Source organism: Camelus dromedarius, chromosome 9, assembly GCF_036321535.1.
Source record: "Camelus dromedarius isolate mCamDro1 chromosome 9, mCamDro1.pat, whole genome shotgun sequence".
NCBI classification, from domain to species: Eukaryota; Metazoa; Chordata; class Mammalia; order Artiodactyla; family Camelidae; genus Camelus; species Camelus dromedarius.
In genome coordinates, this window is record NC_087444.1 from 18,964,637 (window position 1) to 18,983,794 (window position 19,158).

At 35.2% G+C, this 19,158-nt stretch overlaps 1 protein-coding gene and 1 non-coding gene across 5 annotated transcripts in view; both read right to left on the reverse strand.

Annotated features, from left to right (window-relative positions):
- Window positions 1-19,158, reverse strand: part of TRIM33 (tripartite motif containing 33) — a 114,687-nt gene that overhangs the window by 40,027 nt on the left and 55,502 nt on the right. The window lies entirely within an intron of this gene.
- On the reverse strand, window positions 853-959 carry LOC116155057 (U6 spliceosomal RNA). Its single transcript, XR_004139087.1, has one exon. It is a non-coding gene; the product is annotated as a U6 spliceosomal RNA (small nuclear RNA).

Sequence of the window (19,158 nt, forward strand, 5' to 3'; positions counted from 1 at the left end):
CTGAAACTACCATCCAATAGCAAAAAGTATCCATGTAGAGCCAATTTTGTTAATGTAGCACTCACTCTATCCTCAAGATTACTCTGAAAAAAATCCCAAGCATCTTATTTTATCCAGGCATTTATCAACCTAGATATAGAAAATTTTTAGGCACTGCTAAGTATCTTACATGGATTCTCTCACTTAATCTTTAGAAAGACTTAATGACTAGATAATATTACTGTCTTCACAGTAATAGATGATTTGGACAATCTACTGTGTCTCAGTTCTTCAGAAAAATATGTAACATATTTATCTTACAGGACTATTCCAAGAATTGATCAAAACCACATAAAGCAATAAACATAATATTTTGTTTACTAAAGCACAGTAAGGGCTTAAAACTAAGTATCATTGCTACTTCAGCAGTTAAGAGACATGGAGAATGGTACAAAGGAGTCTAACATACAGATGTCAGAGTTTCAGAAGGAAAGACAAGAACGCAACAGGTGCATTATTTGGAGAGATTATTAATTGAAAGACATAATCCAAAGATTAAGAAAACCAAATCAAAAGAGGTAATCCTAAAAGGCAATGAGAAAACAAAGACAAGTTACCTGAAAAGAATAACAGGTAGAAAAGTTTGCTGACCCCTTAAGGGCAAAAATGCAATGTACAGATATAACCAATGTGCTGACTACAAAAAAACCCTGAAACCTACATAAAATACTATGCCCAGCAAAAATATCTTTCAAAAATGAAAGCAAAATGCAGATATTTTTAGACAAACTAGAACAACATTCACTACAAGTGAACTTTCGGCAGAGTTGGTGGTTAATCAGCAAAGGGTGTCAGGACGCTTGGGGAAGGGTACAAAATGCAGAACACTTCATGAATTTGCGTGTCATCCTTGCACAGGCTCCATGCTAATCTCCTTTGTATAGTTCCAATCTTATTATGTGTGTTGCCAAAGTGAGCACTACCAGTGGACTTTTACTGAAAGATTCTAAAAATAATAAACTTCAGGCAAGGAAGATGAACCAAGGCAAAAGGTCTGGGAAATAAGAAGGAAAAAAAAAAAAAAAAAAAAAAAAAGAAAGTGAGGTAAAGAAGTGAGAAAAATCTTAAACATTATATAAAAATCAATAATAGAATTTTCAGCAGGGGTTAGAAAACAGAAAGAATATAATACATGATAATTACAAGGAGAGCAAAGGAGAGAGAAGAATAAAGTTTTATTTTTAAATTAAGGTATAGTTGATGCACAGTATTATATGTTTCAGGTGTACAACATAGTGATTCACAATTTTCAAAGATCATATTCCATTTATAGTTATTATCAAATATTGGCTATATGCCCTGTGCTGAACATTATCTCCTTGAAGCTTATTTATTTTATATATAGCAGTTTGTACTTAATCCTCTGAGTCCACTTGCCCCTCCTCCCTTCCCTCTCCTGACTAATAATGTAGTTTGTTCTCTATACCTGTGAGTCTGTTTCTTTTAATTCACTAGTTTGTTGTATTCTTTAGATTCCACATATAAGTGATATCATACAGTACTTGTCTTTCTGTTTGACCTATTTCACTTAGCATAATACCCTCCAAGTCTATCCATGTTGTTGCAAATAGCAAAATTTCATTTTTTATGGCTGATTAGTATTCCTCTGTGTGTGTGTGTGTGCGTGTGTGTGTATATGTTTAGACACCCCACATCTTCTTTATCCATTCATCTGGTGATGAACATTTGGGCTGCTTCCATATCTTGGCAATTGTAAATAATGCTATTATAAACACTGGGATGAACGTGTATTTTCAAATTAATGTTTTTGGTTTTTATAGATATATGCCCAGGAGTGGAATTGCTGGGTCATATGGTAGCTCTGTTGTTGGTTTTTTGAGGAACCTCCATACTGTTTTCCACAGTGGCTATACCAATTAACACTCCCACTGACAGTGTATGAGGAGGGTCCCCTTTTCTCCACATCCTCGCCAGCATTTGTTTAATCTGTGGGTCTTTTTGTTTATAGTCATTCTGACAGGTGTGAGGTGGTATCTCACTGTGGTTTTGATTTGCATTTCTCTGATGATTAACAACAATGAGCATCTTTTTATGTGCCTGCTGACCATCTGTATGTCCTCTTTAGAAAAATGTCTATTCAGGTCCTCTGCCCATTTCTAAATCAGATTGCTTGTTTTTCTGATGCTGAGTTGTATGAGCTGTTTATATATTTTGGACATTAACCTCTAATCAGTCCTAACATTTTTAAATATTTTCTCCCAGTCAGTAGGTTCCCTTTTTATTGATGGTTTCCTTTGCTGTGTGCAAAAGCTTTTAAGTTTAATTAGGTCCCATTTGTATATTTTTGCTTTGTTTCCTTTGCCTCAGGAGCAGGTTCAAAGAAATACTGCTACAATTTATGTCAAAGAGTGTCCTGCCTATGTTTTGTTCTAGGAGTTTTATGGTGTCCAGTCTTACAGTTAGGTCTGTAACTCACTTTGAGTTTATTTTTGTATTATGGTGTTAGAGAATGTTCTAATTCCATTCTTTTACATGTAGCTGTCCAGTTTTCCCAGCACCATTTATTGAATAGACTGCCTTTTTCTCTGTTGCATATTCTTGCCTCCTTTGTCACAGATTAATTGACCATAACTCTGTGGGCTTATTTCTGGGCTTGCCATTCTGTTCTACTGATCTGTGTCTGTTTTTGTGACAGTACCACACTATTTTGATTATTGTAGCTTTGTAGTAGAGTCTGCAGTTAAGAAATGTGATGCCTCCAGCTCTGTTCTTTTTCAAGATTCTTTTGGCTATTTGGGGTCTTTTGTGTTTCCTACAATTTTTTAAATTATTTGAATTCTGTGAAAAATGCCTTTGATATTTTGCTAGGGGTTGCTCAGAATGTCTAGAGTACCCTGAGTAGGATGGTCATTTTAACAATATTAATTCTTCCAATACATGAACATGATATACCCTTCCAAGTACAGGTCTTTTACCTCCTTAGCAGGCTTATTTGTAGTATTTTATTCTTTTTGATGTGACTGTAAAAGCAATTATTTCCTTAATTTCTCTATGTGGTAGTTCACTGTTAGTGTATAGAAATGCAACAGATTTCTGTATCCTGCAACTTTGCCTAATACATCAATGAGCTCTAGAAGTTTTCTGGTAGGGAATGAAGTTTTAAAGTGGTCTAAAATTATTAGGCAGTGGGTGATCATATTAAGCTTATACTTTGATAAGTGTACATATTGTAGTTTCTAGAGTAACAACTAAGAGAAAAAACAGTACAAATAACTTTGAAACTAGTAAAATGTAAGAAATGGAATTATGAAAAATATTAGGGAAGGAAATGGGAAGGAAAATAAGAAATGATGAAATGAGATGGTAGATTTAAATGAAAGTAAGCAACTGGAACCTTGAATAATGCAAGAGTTAATCTGCATATAACTCACTGCTAACCCTCTGAATTCATGGTCCCTCTGCATCCAGGGATTCAACTAACCACAGACCACGTAGTACTGTAGTATTCACTACTGAAAATATCCACACGTAAGTGAACCCATGCACTTCAAACCTGTTATTCAAGTCAACTGTTGAACATTAAGTCAACTAAGGGCTCCACTAAAGGATAAAGATTCTTAGACTGAATTTTGAAATAATCCCACCATATTTGTTCATAAGCAACAAAGAGATCATAAGGAAAACAGCAAAGTAGAAAGAAAAAATGAAATGAAAAAGGTATACCATGCAGTACTAGCCAAAAGAAAGCTGGCAACCAAAACAAAATTCAAGGCTAACATGACAAGAGATAGAGGTTGACTCAAACGGTTCAAGTCACCAGTGAGATCATTTTAAGTATGTATGTTACTGACAACATAGCTTGAATATATAGAAAGCAAACAGTGATAAAACAAGAAGAATTTAAGAAATTCAAAATCATAACTGGAGATTTTAACACATCTCTCTTAGTAAAAGAACAAACAGAAGACCTGAGGATACAGACAGAACACAACATACCTGAAGACTACTATACTTGAGTGTGGAACACTATAGCCTAAAGTGCAATATACATTTTTTTCAAATTCACACAGAACCTTTAAAGAAATTAACTTTATACTAGGCCAAAGGTCAGCAAACATTTTGTGTAAAGGTCCAGACACAGTACATATTTTTAAGTTTATAGGTCCTAATGACTCCATCACAACTATTCAATTGTTCTTCTCCCTTCATAGTGAAGAGAGAGACCATGGTAGCATGGTTGGACTTGGCCTACAGGTCATAGTTTACCAATGAATACACTAGGCCATAGAGTGTTAACAAATTTCAAAGGACTGAAATCATGCAAGCCACATAGTCTAACCACAATGCAAATAAATTAAAACCCATCCCTCCTCCAAAAACAGGTAAGTTTTCCACGTGTTTGGAAGTTAAACAAAAAACAAAAAGCTAATCTATAACCTAATCATTGTTCAAGGAAAACATTATAGTAGAAATTAGAAAATATTTTGATTTGAACTGTTAAAATATCACATATCAAAATGTGAGATAGGGCTATGGCAGTACTTAATAGGAAATTAACATTTATTAGGGGAAAAAAAGATGAAATTTAATAAGCCAAGCATTCATCTCAAGAAGGCAGAAAAAAGAAAAGTAAAATAAACCCAAAGGAAGTAGAACAAATGAATCAGGATGAAAATTGAAAATAATGAGGAAGAAAATACAACTTACTAGAGATCAACAAGCCAAAAGTTGGTTCTTTGAAAAGACTAATAATATTGACAAACCTATGAAAAGACTGATCAAGAAAAACAGATAAGGCATAAATAATCTCAGGGGTTAAAAAGGGGGTCACTATCACTACAGATCTGGAGGCATTAAAAGGATAGTAATAAAACCTTTTATCAAGATATTTAAAATTTAAGATAAAATTTGGACAAATTTATAGAAATTTAGAAAAAAATGGACAAATTTATAGAAAAATATAATTTTACAGAACCGATATAAGAAGAAATAGAAAACCTGAACCACAAAGAATCTAAATCTATATTAAAAAATAAATATAACCACAAAATTCCTATCCAAAATACAGATCTTAGAGAAACACATGAACCACATGCACATGTATCCCAGGAGACATGAAAGAATGTTCTTATTTTGTATACCAGTCAAAACTAGAAACAATCCAAATTACTATCAATAAAAGAATGGATTAACTATAGCCAAGAGGTTCTGAAACTTTCTCAGATCATGACGACTTTTAGCGTCTCAGCAATTTTTTTCAGAGAACTAAAAAGAAATACCTAGTAGTTCCATTTATCAAGTAGTTAGGTAAAACAAAAAACAAAAGTCCAGATTTTTAAGGACACTTTATTTAATCCTTAAAATTGTTTTTATTTAAGAGAACTCTGGGACAACATGAAGCACACTAATACTCCCATAATAGGGGTCTCAGAAAGAGGAGAGAGAGATAAAGATCCTGAGAAAATTTTTGGAGAGATAATAACTGAAAACTTGCCCAACTTGGCAAAGGAGAGTCACCCAAGCCCAGGAAGTGCAGAGATTTTCACACAGGATCAACCCAAAGAGGAATACACCAAGGTACATAGTAATCAAATTGAAAAAAAATTAAGGATAAGGAGAAAATATTTAAATCACCAAGAGAAAAGCAACAGATAACATAAAAGGGAATTCCCATAAGGTTATCAGCTGATTTTTCAGCAGCAACTCTACAAGTCAAAAGGGAATGGCACAATATATTTAAAGTGATGAAAGGGAAAAATTTACAACCAAGAATACTCTATCCAGCAAGGCTCTCGTTCAGATTTGATGGAGAAATCAAAAGCTTCACAGATAAACAAAAGCTAAAAGAGTTCAGCACACCCAAACGAGCTTTACAATATACATTAAAGGAACTTCTTTAGTCATCAAACCATAAGAGAACAAAAAGAAGGAAAAAAAAAAAAAAAGACCTACAAAAGACTGCTTTGGCAATTCAGGTTCTTTTATGGTTCTCCTGAGTTAAGTTCAATAAACAAGCTTCTTATTCTCTAACAATAAATGTACCTCATGAAAACAGTATGTTTGGATAGGAAATCCTGATTTGTTGCCACAGCCATTCCTGAGAAGACTGATGGTAGATAGGAATTTACATGTCATTTCTACCAGCTATTTGGATCACATCTGAAAGGCTTTAGAAGAACTTACAGAAAAACTAAAAATCGAGTTTGGCAAAAGTTCTTCTAAAGTAGTTGTTCTCAATCTTCACTGAATAACAAAAACCACCTGAGGTGATTTATCAGTATTCTTAATATACTGTAAAAAATGTTTGATACCCAGGATGCAATTTAAGATTCCTATTTAACAGTCTAGAGTAGGACTTAGGCATCAGTATTCTTTTTTAAAGCTCTCTAGGTAGTTCTAACATACATATAGGATTGAGAATATCAGCTCTAAATCTTACATATCCTTCTGTTTTTTTAAATTTAAAAAAGCCTAATTCCTAGAAAAGCTATTTCTTTAGGAAAATATTTTAAGAGAAATTTCACTTATACAGTTCCACTCAAATGACCACCACTATACTATCTTACTCTTTAACAAAAATATCTATTAGATTTAAAGCAACTACTCTCTCATAAACTATACCGATCATCAAAAAAAAAAATCCACAAACACCCTTCTCTATAGGAACCTGAAATCAGGGATAAAAAATTTTAAGGTGGAACAAAGGTGACTTTCACTCAACCATGACAGAGTAACTGGTACCAGACTAGCTCTGCCACCAAGAACTATAAAATAAGACAGAAATACATGACACAACTGTATTCAATCATTGGACTATAGGCAGAGAAATCATGTAATTCTTTAGAGCATCTATCTGTCTGTAGACAATTACATGATGGCAGCAAGGAGGCTGGAGATCAAGCAGAGCACAGAAGTATCTCTGAACTGAGGAAGCAGAAATCAGGGTTAGAGACTACTTAAGCTGTCGGAATCCATGGAGCAAGGCACTGGAATGGAAGAAACTGTGCAGGGTGAGGCTGGGGAGTGGCGGTGAAGGGCGAAGAATAAGTGAATTCCTCAAGTCCTTAGCCAATGTCTGGGCTTTACATACAGAGGATGAGCTCATGCAAGGCTTAACAGAGAGCAGCTGCTATGAATTCCACGTTGTAACAGAGAAACTAGAGGTCAAGCAGTTTTGGAAGGCAGAATTCCAGCTGAGCCAGTGGGGGAAGAGATTTTGTTCACCTCCCCAGGCACCTGAGAAAAGCAGAAAGGCCACACCTTACACAAAAGGACTATACTTGGAATAATTTATTCCCTAGGCCTATGCGTCCTAACAAAGCCTAAAATCAAGCCTTGGTAAGATCTTACAAGAAATAGAGTTTAGAAGTTGAGAGAGGCTTGGGAAATACCTTGGCTTTCCACAGATCCTTCCTAACAAAGGGTAAAACCAAGCTTACACACAATCAGTGTGATCAGACAGTAATTTAAGTGTCTACTAGAACAACAATCAACAGTCTGCAGAGGAAGATAAAAGAATAGAGTTTCTATATCATCCACAATGTCCAAATCTCAATTAAAAATCACTAGGTATTCAAAGAAACAGTAAAGTATGACTCAAAGTAAAGACAATAATACTGAATAGGAAATGGCACTTAGATGGTCCAAGTGCTGTATTTAGCAAAGACTTCAAATGGAATACTACATATGCATTAAAAATTTAAATGAAAACAGGTTCTTAATGAGTGAACTGATAGGAAATCTCAACAGAGAAATGGAAACTATTTTTTAGAAAAAGGAAATTCTAGGAAAGTACAATAATTGAAATGAAATAATTCACTGAATGGGTCTGATAGCAAATGGGAGATGGCTGAAGAAAAGTTGAGTGAAAATGAACACATGAAAAGTTAGGAAGTCTGAAGAAGTGAGAGAAGAGACTGAAGGAAAATGAACAAAGCCTTAGGGACCTGTGTGACAAATCAAATGTCTAACACATGTGTAACTGGAGTCCCAGAAGACAGAATGCGGAGAGAAATTTTTTTTAAATGGCCAACTTTCCAAATTTGATGAAAACCGTAAACTTACAGATACAAGAAGTTCAGTGAACTACACACGGGATAAACAGAATGAAATAGATACCTTAAAACATCATGGTCAAATGGCGAAGACCAAAGAATCAGAGAAAATCCTGAAAGCAGCCAGAAAACTGCCAGACAACATTCAGGCAAAAACACTATGAATGATGTAATTAAAAACAAAGGCAGCCAGAATACAAAGTAATGACAGCTTTTAAATGTTCAAAGAAGAAACTGTCAATCCAGAATTCTATAAATAGTGCAAACATCCCTCCAATGAACAGAAGCTGAGAGTATTCACTGCAAGCAGACCTGCAAAACAAGAAATGCTGAAAGAATATTCTTCAGGACAAAGGAACAGTAGAGATGCAGAGAGATGAAGAAAAACAGTAATGGTAATAAATGGGTAAATATGTAAGACTGAGCTTTTACTTTCTCTTCTCCAAATTTCCCTACAAGACTAAACACTAAAAAAAAATTATAAGGTAAGATTTACAATGCATTTATGAATAAATGATATGGCATTAGTGCAAAGGATGAAGACTTGATAAACTGAATTATTCTTTTGTACGGTTACTATATTTGTGAAGTGCAAAATTGTACAATACTTTAAGTAGGCTTAAGTTAAAGCTGTGCATCATTAGCCCTAGAGCAATAATTGAAAATAACAGAGGTATACCAAAAAAGCCGAAAGTGGATATAAAATAAAATACCAAAAAACAGTTTTAACTTAAAAGACGGCAGGATATAAACAACAGAACAAGACATAAGAGAAAAAATAAAAACAAAGAGTAAATGGTAAACTTAAACCTATCAGTATCACTAAATACATTAAATGTAACAGGATTAAATATTCCAATTAAAAGAGGAAGAGCCTCCAATTAAGAGAAGGGGCCCTCAACTATTTATGCAATGAAAATATACACATATAATTGATAATTCTTATATTCAAGGAGCTCTACTAGCTTTTTTTCCAGTATCTAAATTAACAAATATTTGTTCAATAGAGGAAATGACTAAATTTGTGTCAAGTACTGTTCTAGGCTCTTGGGACTCAGTGAATAAAACAAAGACACCTACCCTTATGAAACTAGTATCTAATGAGAATTACAAAAAAAAAACAAGCTGTAAATTACAGAATATGTTTAGAAGGTGATAAGCGCCACATAAAAAAGAAAAACAGCAGGAAATGGAGGATTAGGAGTAAAGGGGAAACCTCCAATTTTAAATACAGTGATCAGAGTTGGTCTCACTGGCAAAGGTACATTTAAACAGAGACTTGATGGATATATGAAAGTTAGCTATGCAAACAAGTGGAGCAAGAAAGGTCTAGTTAGAGAAAACAGGAAGGCAGCAGCACCCCTAGCACGTTTTAGAAACAGCAAGAAAGCTGGTGTAGCTGTAGCAGAGTGAGAAGAATAGTAATATGTGAAATGCATGTGTATAGGGCTCTGTAAGGAATCTGACTTTTAGTCTGATTGAACAGGAGAACCACTGCAGGTTTTGAGCAGGGGAGTGACACAGTCTGAGTTGAGAGTCACTCAAGTCGTTTTGTTAAGAATAAACTGAAGGGCAATAGCAGAAGCATGGGGACGATTTAGGGGACTACTGTAGTAATCCACACAAGAAATGATGGTGGCTGAGACCATGAGGTAGTAGAATTTGTGGGATTTGGGGATATATTTTGAAGGTGGAGCCAAAAAGATGTTCTGATAAGTTTGGGTTTGGGTATAAGAAAACAGTGAGGTTGAGGATGATGCCAAGATTTCTGGCCCATGCAATGGAAATGCAAGTGCCACAAACTGAGATGGGGCAAGGCTAGCAGTAAAAAAGGTTTAAAGAAGTTATCAGTTCAACTTTGGATATACAGTTGACTGTTGAACAAACAGAAGTTAGGGATGTCAAATGACTCTGCAGTTAAAAATCCTAGTACAACTTTACAGTTGGCCTACTGCATACACGATTCCCCATCTGTGGATTCAACTCAGATCGTGTATACTACAATTACATATTTATTGAAAAAAATCAACATATCAATGGACCCATGCAGTTCAAACCTGTGTTGTTAAAGAGCTTCCTGCATTATAGTTGAGAAAGCAGACAATCAAGTAGAATAGACAAATCTGAATGAAAGCTCAGGAGAGTGCTGAGGTAGAAATAGAAATTTGGACATCACTGGCATATGGATGGTATTTAAACCCATAAGACTGTAGTTGCAGATCAGAGTAAAAGGCCTGGCACATCCTATATTAGGAATCCAGAAAAAGAGCAAATGAGACAGAGAAAAAATAATCAGTGTGGTAAAAGGAAAACTAAAAGAATGTGGTCTCCTGGTAGCCAAGTAAATAAAATGTATTAAGGGAGTGATCAACCACGTCAAATGTTGCTGATATACAAGGTATTAAGATGATGACCGAAAAGTGATGTATAAGTTTAGTAATGCAGTGGTTACTGGGTGACCTTAGAAAGAACAATGTTGGTAGAATGCTGACAGTCAAATGTGTAACATATTTAAGAGAGAATGGGACAGGAGAAAATGGAAGCTATGATTATAAGCAATCCTTTCAAAAATTCTTGCTGCACAGAAGGAACAGGGACAGTTGCTGGCAGGCAAAGTGGGTTAAACAGAAAGTTCTGCGTTTTCTTTCATTTTTAAAGTTGAAAGAAAAAAACAAATATTGAAAACTGATGGGAATAACTGCTAGAGATTGAAAAAACTGAAATCGGCAGAGTAGGCCAAACTGCTAAAGCAATATCCCTGACTAAATAAAATGTATATTCATTGGAGCAACTGGCTATAGAGTTCAATTAAGATAATAGAAATATGGAAACATTGGTGCAAGTACTTGGTAGATAAGTAGATATGGTAGAGGGACTGTAGAAGTGCTCTTTTGATTGCTTCATTTTTTTCAGTGAAGTAGGAAGCAATACAAATACCTGGGAGTGAGGATAGAGGATGAAATGTTGGACATTTAAGACAGAAAAGATATGAATGTACAGTATGATTGACAGGCAACATTAGGATCCACCTGAGGTTAAGTGATTGTGAATTAAGAATGAGACCAGTCAATCTTATCATCTGTTTTTTTCTCCTGTGATGTTCAGCTGCCATAAGCAAAGCATGATAGAAGGGAAGTAGCATTTAATCAGGATGGTGGTTTTGCCAAGGGAGTTTAACCAAGTGGAATATGAGACTCAAGGCTAAATGCAAGGGAGTGAAAATGATTAGCCACGAAATTAAACTGAAAACAGGTTAAGTGAGAACATAAAGAAATGAGGTAAAGTGAAAGGGTAGTACAATATCAAAATAAGTCACTGTATGTTGAGTAACTGTTGAAGTCTGGTACTAAGCAGAATAAGCCAGAATGATGGGAGATGTGCTCACGAAGAGGAATGCTTGAAATTGAACAAAATTACTGGAAATGCCAAAAGTCTAGTATATGAGCATGGGTGTGAATAGCAATGTAGAGGACATAAACCTTAGAAAGGAGTTCAAAAACACAAAGACCAGAGTGTCAGAAAGATCAAAATTATGTACATAAAAATTACCAGGAATTAAGACAATAGTAGCTTACCACTGAGTTTAGGAACTTAAATCTGTAAGAGATAAAAGAGGAATGACCCAAGAGTTTTTATGTGACAGTACCAATGAGGGATATGAATGATGACATGAGATTAAAATCTGGAGATTTTCAAAGAGGAAGAATAGTCTAAAAAATAAGCAAAGAGAAGACCTACCTCACACCTCAAGGCCCAGTCATACACGAGATATCAAAGAAAAAAACCACCATCCATTAAGGGAAAGCAGTGTCCTAGGGTCCTGTTTCCATTATAGCAAAGGAAGTACAGAAAGGGATCAAAGAGGCTGAGGATATAGATCTTGCTGATGACAAACCATGAATCTCATAGAATAAAGTGGCAGAGATACAGAACTATCACATGGAAAGCCTAGGGGAATTAAAGTATGGTAGATGAGGGGAAACCTGGGAGTGTGGGGCTTTTCTTGAGTGACAAATAGGAATAAAGAATATAATAACATTAGTCCTAGCAGATTTAAAGCATGTAATATCGCAGAGGGTGCAAATATTGGTGGTAAAGAGGGGTGGGGCCTGGGGCTTTCTCTTTTAATCTGTTAATGGAGAAGAGATTCTAGTTCCAGCAAGTCAACCAATTATCTTCACTCCAGATGAGGATAGAAGAGTCAGAATCATGTGGTCTTAGAATGTGAAGGTTTAGCCATGATTTTCATTTTAGGAGAAGCAAACTCACTCTAAATGTATATGTTACATCCTTCCTCATGCTGATAGAGTTAAGGCAACTGAGAAGTTCTGAGAAGATACACTGAATGTGAGTAAACTCTCCACCTGTGATGATGGGGGCAGAAGGTCTATAAGATGCCTTCCAAAATAATAGGTCTTCTTAGAGTTAAAATTCAACACTTAATAACACCATCCACCCTACTTCTATCGTGCTCAATCTAATTTTATCATAAAATAGTGTTTATATTATCACAAAATCTCAGATTTAATATGGTCAAAACTTAACTACCAACTCCCTAAATGCACCTACCAAACCATGTCTTCTCACAGTCTTCCCAACCTCTTTTAAGTTGAAAGCCCAAAGTCTTGGTGTTATTGATATCTATCTCATACAACCCATAGAGCAGCAAATCCACACACCCATTTCAGGCATCAAATCCAAATTCAAAAAATATATAGAATTTGATTACACTTTGCTAACTCCAATGTTAGTACTCTAGTCTAAACCACCATTATTTCTTGACTTAATTACTGAAAACCAGCCTCCTAATGAATCTGATTCTGTTCTTTCTCTTCCTTTAATCGTTCCTCACTACAGGTAGTGTGATCCTTTTAAGACAATAATCAGTCAAACCATTCCACTGCACAAAAGCTTGAGCATTTAACTCAGAGTAAAAGGCAACATTCTTACAACAACCTAGAAAGCACTAAATAATTTGGCCCTTTCTGCCCCTCTGACTTCATCTGATAGAAATCTTTCTCTTGTTCACTGCACTCAGACCATACAGTTCCTCAAAGATGTCAAGTAAGCTATCTCTGGCCCTCTGCACTTGCTTCCTCTCTACCTGAAACATGCTCTTCCTTGCCAAATTTAAGCAAGGCTGGCTCCCATTCTTCCTTCAGTGTCTACTCAAATCTCACCTCCCCCTTGAAGCCTTTTGAAATCACCCTATTTAAAATAAAAACTTACAAGCGCAGAGAGTTCCACAGAGGATGAACCCAAGAAGAACACACCAAGGTACACAGTAATCAAACTGATAAAAATAAAGATAGGGAGAAAATATTAAAGTCAGCAAGAGAAAAGCAACAAATAACATTCAAAGGAACTCTGATAAGCTTATCAGCTGATTCTTCAGCAGAAACTCTACAGGCCAGAAGGGAGTGGCACAATATGTTTTAAGTGATTAAAGGGAAAAACTTACAACCAAGAATACTCTATCCAGCAAGATGGCACAATCAAAAGCTTCACAGATAAACAAAAGCTAAAATAATTCAGCACCACCAAACCAGCTTCACAACAAATGTTAAAGGAACTTTAGTCATCAAACCACAAGAAAAGAGAGAAAAAAAAACAGAGAGAGAGAAAGAGAAAAAAAAAGACCTACAAAACAAACCCAAAACAACTAACAAAATGGCAATAAGAACATATGCACCGATAATTACCTTAAATGTAAATGGATTAAAGCTCCAACCAAAAGACAGAGACTGGCTGAATGGATATGAAATCAAGACCTGTATATATGCTGTCTACAAGAGACCCACTCAAGAGTGAGAGACACATGTAGGCTGAAACTGAGGGGATGAGAAAAAATATTCCATGCAAACAGAAACCAAAAGAAAACTGGAGTAACAAGACTTATATCAGACAAAATGGATGTTAAAATAAAGACTATTACAAGAGGCAAAGAAGGACACTACCTAATGCTCAAGGGATCAATCCAAGAATAAAATGTAACAGTTGTAAATATATATGCACCCAACACAGGAACATCTCAATATTAAAGGCTATTGTTAAGAGACATAAAAGGAGAAATAAACAACAACACAATAATAGTGAGTGGGGGACCTTAACATCCCACTTATATCAATGGACAGATCATCCAGAAAGAAAATCAATAAAGAAATACAGGCACTAAATGACACATTAGACCAGATGGACTTAACTGATATCTATAGAAACCAACAGAATAAACATTGTTCTCAAGTGCACATGGAATATTCTTCAGAATCGATTACATGTTGGCCCACAAAGCAAGCCTGAATAAATTTAAGAAAACTGAAATCATATCAAGCATCTTTTCTACTCAAATGCTATGAGGTTAGAAATCAACTACAAGAAAAAAAACAAAAACTGCAAACATGTGGAGGCTGAACAATATGCTACTAAACAACCAATTGATCACTGAAGAAATCAAAGAGGAAATCAAAAAAATACTCTGAGACAAATGAAAATGAAAACACTACAATTCAAAACCTCTGGGACACAGCAAAAGCAGTTCAAAGACAGAAGTTTATAGAGATAAAAGCCTACCTCAGGAAACAAGAAAAATCTCAAGTAAACAACCTACCCTTACACATAAAGCAGCTAGAAAGTAGAACAAAGAAAACCCAAAGTTAGTACAGGAAAATAAATCATAAAGATTAGAGGAGAAATAAATGAAATTGGGGCCCCCCAAAACAATATTAAAGATCAATGAAACTAAAGGCTGGTTCTTTGAAAAGATAAACAAAATTGATAAACCTTTAGTAACATCCATCAAGAAAAAAAGGGAGAGGGTCCCAAAATAATAAAATCAGAAATGAAAAGGGAGAAGCTACAACTGACACCACAAGAAATACAAGGGATCATAAGAGGCTACTATGAGCAACTATACACCAACAAAAAGGACAACCTAGAAAAAAATGGACAATTTCTTAGAAAGGTACAATTTGCCAAGACTGAATCAGGAAGAAATAGAAAATATGAATAGGCCAATTACCAGTACTGAAATTGAATCAGTAATTAAAAAATTCCCAACAAAAAGTAGTCCAGGACCAGATGGCTTCACAGGTGCATTCTACCAAACACTTAGAGAAGAGTTAACATCTATCCTTCTGAAACTATTCCAAAAATTGCACAGACAGGAACACTTCCAAACTCATACTATGAGGCCACTATCACCCTGATACCAAAACCAAACATACCACAAAAAAAAAAAAAAAAAAATACAGGCCAGTATCACTTATAAATATAGATGCAAAACTCCTCAACAAAATACTAATAAGTCAACTCTAACAATGCATTAAAAAGATCATACATTATGATGAAGTGGGATTTATCCCAGGGATGCACATCAATATCCACAAATCAATCAATGTCAACACCACATTAACAAACTGAAGAATAAAAACCTGATCTGAATCTCAACAGATTCAGAAAAATTTTCGATAAAATTCAACATCCATTTATGATAAAAAAAAAAACTTTGCAGAAAGTGGGCATAGACAGAACATACCTCAAACTAACAAAGGCCATATATGACAAACCCACAACTAACATCATACTTACTGGGGAGAAGCTGAAAGTATTTCCTCTAAGATCAGGAATAAGACAAGGATGCCCACTCTTGCCACTTTTATTCAATATAGTTTTGGAAGTCCCAGCCATAGCAATCAGAGAAGATAAAGAAATAAAGGGAATCCAAAATTTTCCGAATTGGATAGAAAGGTATACTGTGCTCTTAGATTGAAAGAATCAATGTTGCTAAAATGGCCATACTACCCAAGGCAATATACAGATTCAATGCAACCCCTATCAAATTACCAACGACATTTTTCACAGAGCTGGAATAAAAAAATTGTTAAAATTTGTATGGAAACACAAAAGATCCTGAATAGCGAAAACAGTCTTGAAAAAGAACAGAGCTGGGGGGAATCATGCTCCCTGACTTCAGATTATACTACAAAGTTACAGTAATCAAAACAGTATGGTACTGGCACAAAAACAGACACATAGATCTATGCAACAGGATAGAAAGTCCAGAAATAAACCCAGGCACTTATGTATCAATTAATCTGTGGCAAAGGAGGCAAGAATATGCAATGAAGAAAAAGGCAGTCTATTCAATAAATGGTGCCGGGAAAACTGGACAGCTAACTGTGAAAGACTGAAATTAGAACATTCTCTAACACCACATACAAAAATAAATTCAAAATTGGGGGGAGGGTATAGCCCAGGGGTAGAGTGCATGCCTGGCATGCACAAGGTCCTGGGTTCAATCCCTAGTACCTCCACTGAAAAAACAAAAACAAAAAACTGTCAAAATGGCCAGATAATATAAAACTCTTAGAGGAAAACATAGGCAGAACACTCTTGGACATAAATTACAGCAATCTTTTTTGCAAATTAGCTCCTAGAGTAATGGACATAAAAGCAAAAATAAACAAATGGGATATAATAAAACTTAAAAGCTTTTGCATAGCTAAGGATACCATCAACAAAACAAAAAGACAACCTACAGAATAGGAGAAAATATTTGCAAATGATGCACCTGACAAGGGACTAATTTCCAAAATATATAAACAGCTCATATAGCTTAATAACAAAAAAAAAACAAGCAACGCAATCAAAAAATGGGCAGAAGACCTAAATCGACATCTCTCCAAAGAAGACATTCAGATAGCCAACAAGCACATGAAAAGATGCTCAGTATCACTAATTGTTAGAGAAATGCAAATCAAAACTACAATGAGATATATCACCTCACACCAGTCAGAATGGCCATCATTAAAAAGTCCACAAATGATAAATGCTGGAGAGGATGCGGAGAAAAAGAAACCTTCCTACACTGTTGGTGGGAATGTAAATTGTTGCAGTCTCTACTGTTGTAGAGAACAGTACGTAGATTCCTCAAAAAAAAAAAAAAATTTGACTTATCATATGATCCAGCAATCCCACTTCTGGGCATAAATCCAGAAGAGAACAGAATTTGAAAAGACGTGCACCCCAATGTTCACAGCAGCACTATTTACAATAGCCAAGACATGGAAACAACCTAAATGTGGACATCCACAGAGGATTAGATAAAGATCTGGAACACACATACAATGGAATACTTTTGTAGATTCTGTCTTTAATTTGTGACCAATAGCTTGTCATATTTTTTAGAACATCATAATTTTGACTTTATATTTCCTTTTGTTCCTATATAATCTTATGTCCTTTCATGCCCTTTCATATAGGTGGCTGTGTCAATCAGAAACATGCACAGCTGTAGTGACTAACAGTGGCTCTGTAGGCAGTTGATGGTGTTAGTTCAACAACATCAAATTAAGAGTACCTGAGATGATCTCAGCTTTACCCTCATGAGCAGATAATGGTGTCAGAGTTCTAGGCATCAAATACAAATTCAATGAAGGAAAAAAGGAAGAAAAAGGCTGACCTGAGCAACATTTGTCCTGTTTATCACGAACGTAAAAACTTTCTGAAAATCACCTACTAAGCAGAATTCTAACTTATATTTTTGGGGCATAAACTGTGGATCAAAGCTACCATAATGCCAGGAATGCTGAGAAAGGAAATAGCTTTTCTAGTTTCTATATTTGAAACTAGACAAGAGAGGTATAAGTTGAGTATTCTCAACTATCCCACAATGTATGGCATATGGCATATGGCATATGGCATATGACAGTGGCTCTCCTCAGAATGTCAGATGATACTTCCATTCATTCATATTTCAATGTACTTTAAAACTGCTTAGAATCATGTGAGAGCGAGCAGAACTTATGAACTGATGGGCTTCACTGTAAGGCAATCTTTTTAAATCGAAATGAACCTCAAATGGCAACATTAAGAGGCCTCTTCTAATTATTCACTTTCTCTAGAGCATGAAAAGGCCTCTAATTCCAGGAAACAGGGTAGTGAAGAACAGTGAAACAGAAAAGTGTCATTACAGGCAATCTGGAAGCAAGCTGGGAGAAGTGAAGGTCCCACAGTTTAGAGTGTAGATTTACGTTTAATCTCCCTAATTTCAGTAAAGTACCTTATACTCACCCTCCATCTGGGCCTAATTTCTCCAAGAGTCTCTGATCTTACTTAGAGAATAAGCCCTACTTTTGTCATACTTATCACCTCTAGATCCTGAACCACATAGGTGTCTGGGAAATAAAGAAAATGGCTTCATTTACACCTCATTTGCATGCCCTTGGGTTGTAGCTCATTCAACTCTAGTAGGTCAATTATCAGGTCCAACAAATATTCAATCAATTTCCCTGGTTTTGAAAAACTAACAAATCTCTATTGACGTCTCTTCCTTAATTAAGTCTATACTTTTTAAATTTATTTACTAGAGGGAGGGGGGATAACCCTATGGTTTAGCTAGAAACTATGTAGTGTTCTGAGGTACAAAATTTTACAAAGTTCTATAGATGCTTTCCTTTTTTGAAAACTTCCAAGGCCATAAAGAAAACCAAGACCTCAATAAAGTTTTTTTTTTAAAAGAGAAAAATGTGTAAGTCACAATGTTAGTAACAACAGTTAGACTGTTACAGAGTACTTACTGTGCTAAGCATTTTATAGGGACAATTCTCCACTTAACCCTCACAGCCACCTTATAAGGTTGGTACTGCGTTTTCCCCATTTGTAAGATATACAAGCACGCTCACCACAGTTCATCATCTGTATCACTATACTATGCAGCAATCGTCTTAACAGGGGTGCAGGGGGATGCAAAACTATAATTATAGAGTGTATAAGTCAATAATAATTATGGAATAAGGTTACATTTTAACCAAAGGAAAATTCACATGTTTTTAATGAAATCAAGATTCAACATAAGAATCTTGAAAAAAAAAAAAAGATAAAAGAGAACTGTGAGAATTAGAATACTTCAAAAAAATAAACAACTTCAAAAACTAGATCACTAAAATGAAAGACAAAAGACTCAAATCTATGGCTTGGCTAATAAAGAATAAGGAAATAACTCAGCTATTCAACATTATAAACAAGACAGAGATATAACCACAAATTTTTATAAAATCTTAACAGTCTGCTTATTTCTAAGTAATATATTTTTAAAATCTCTATT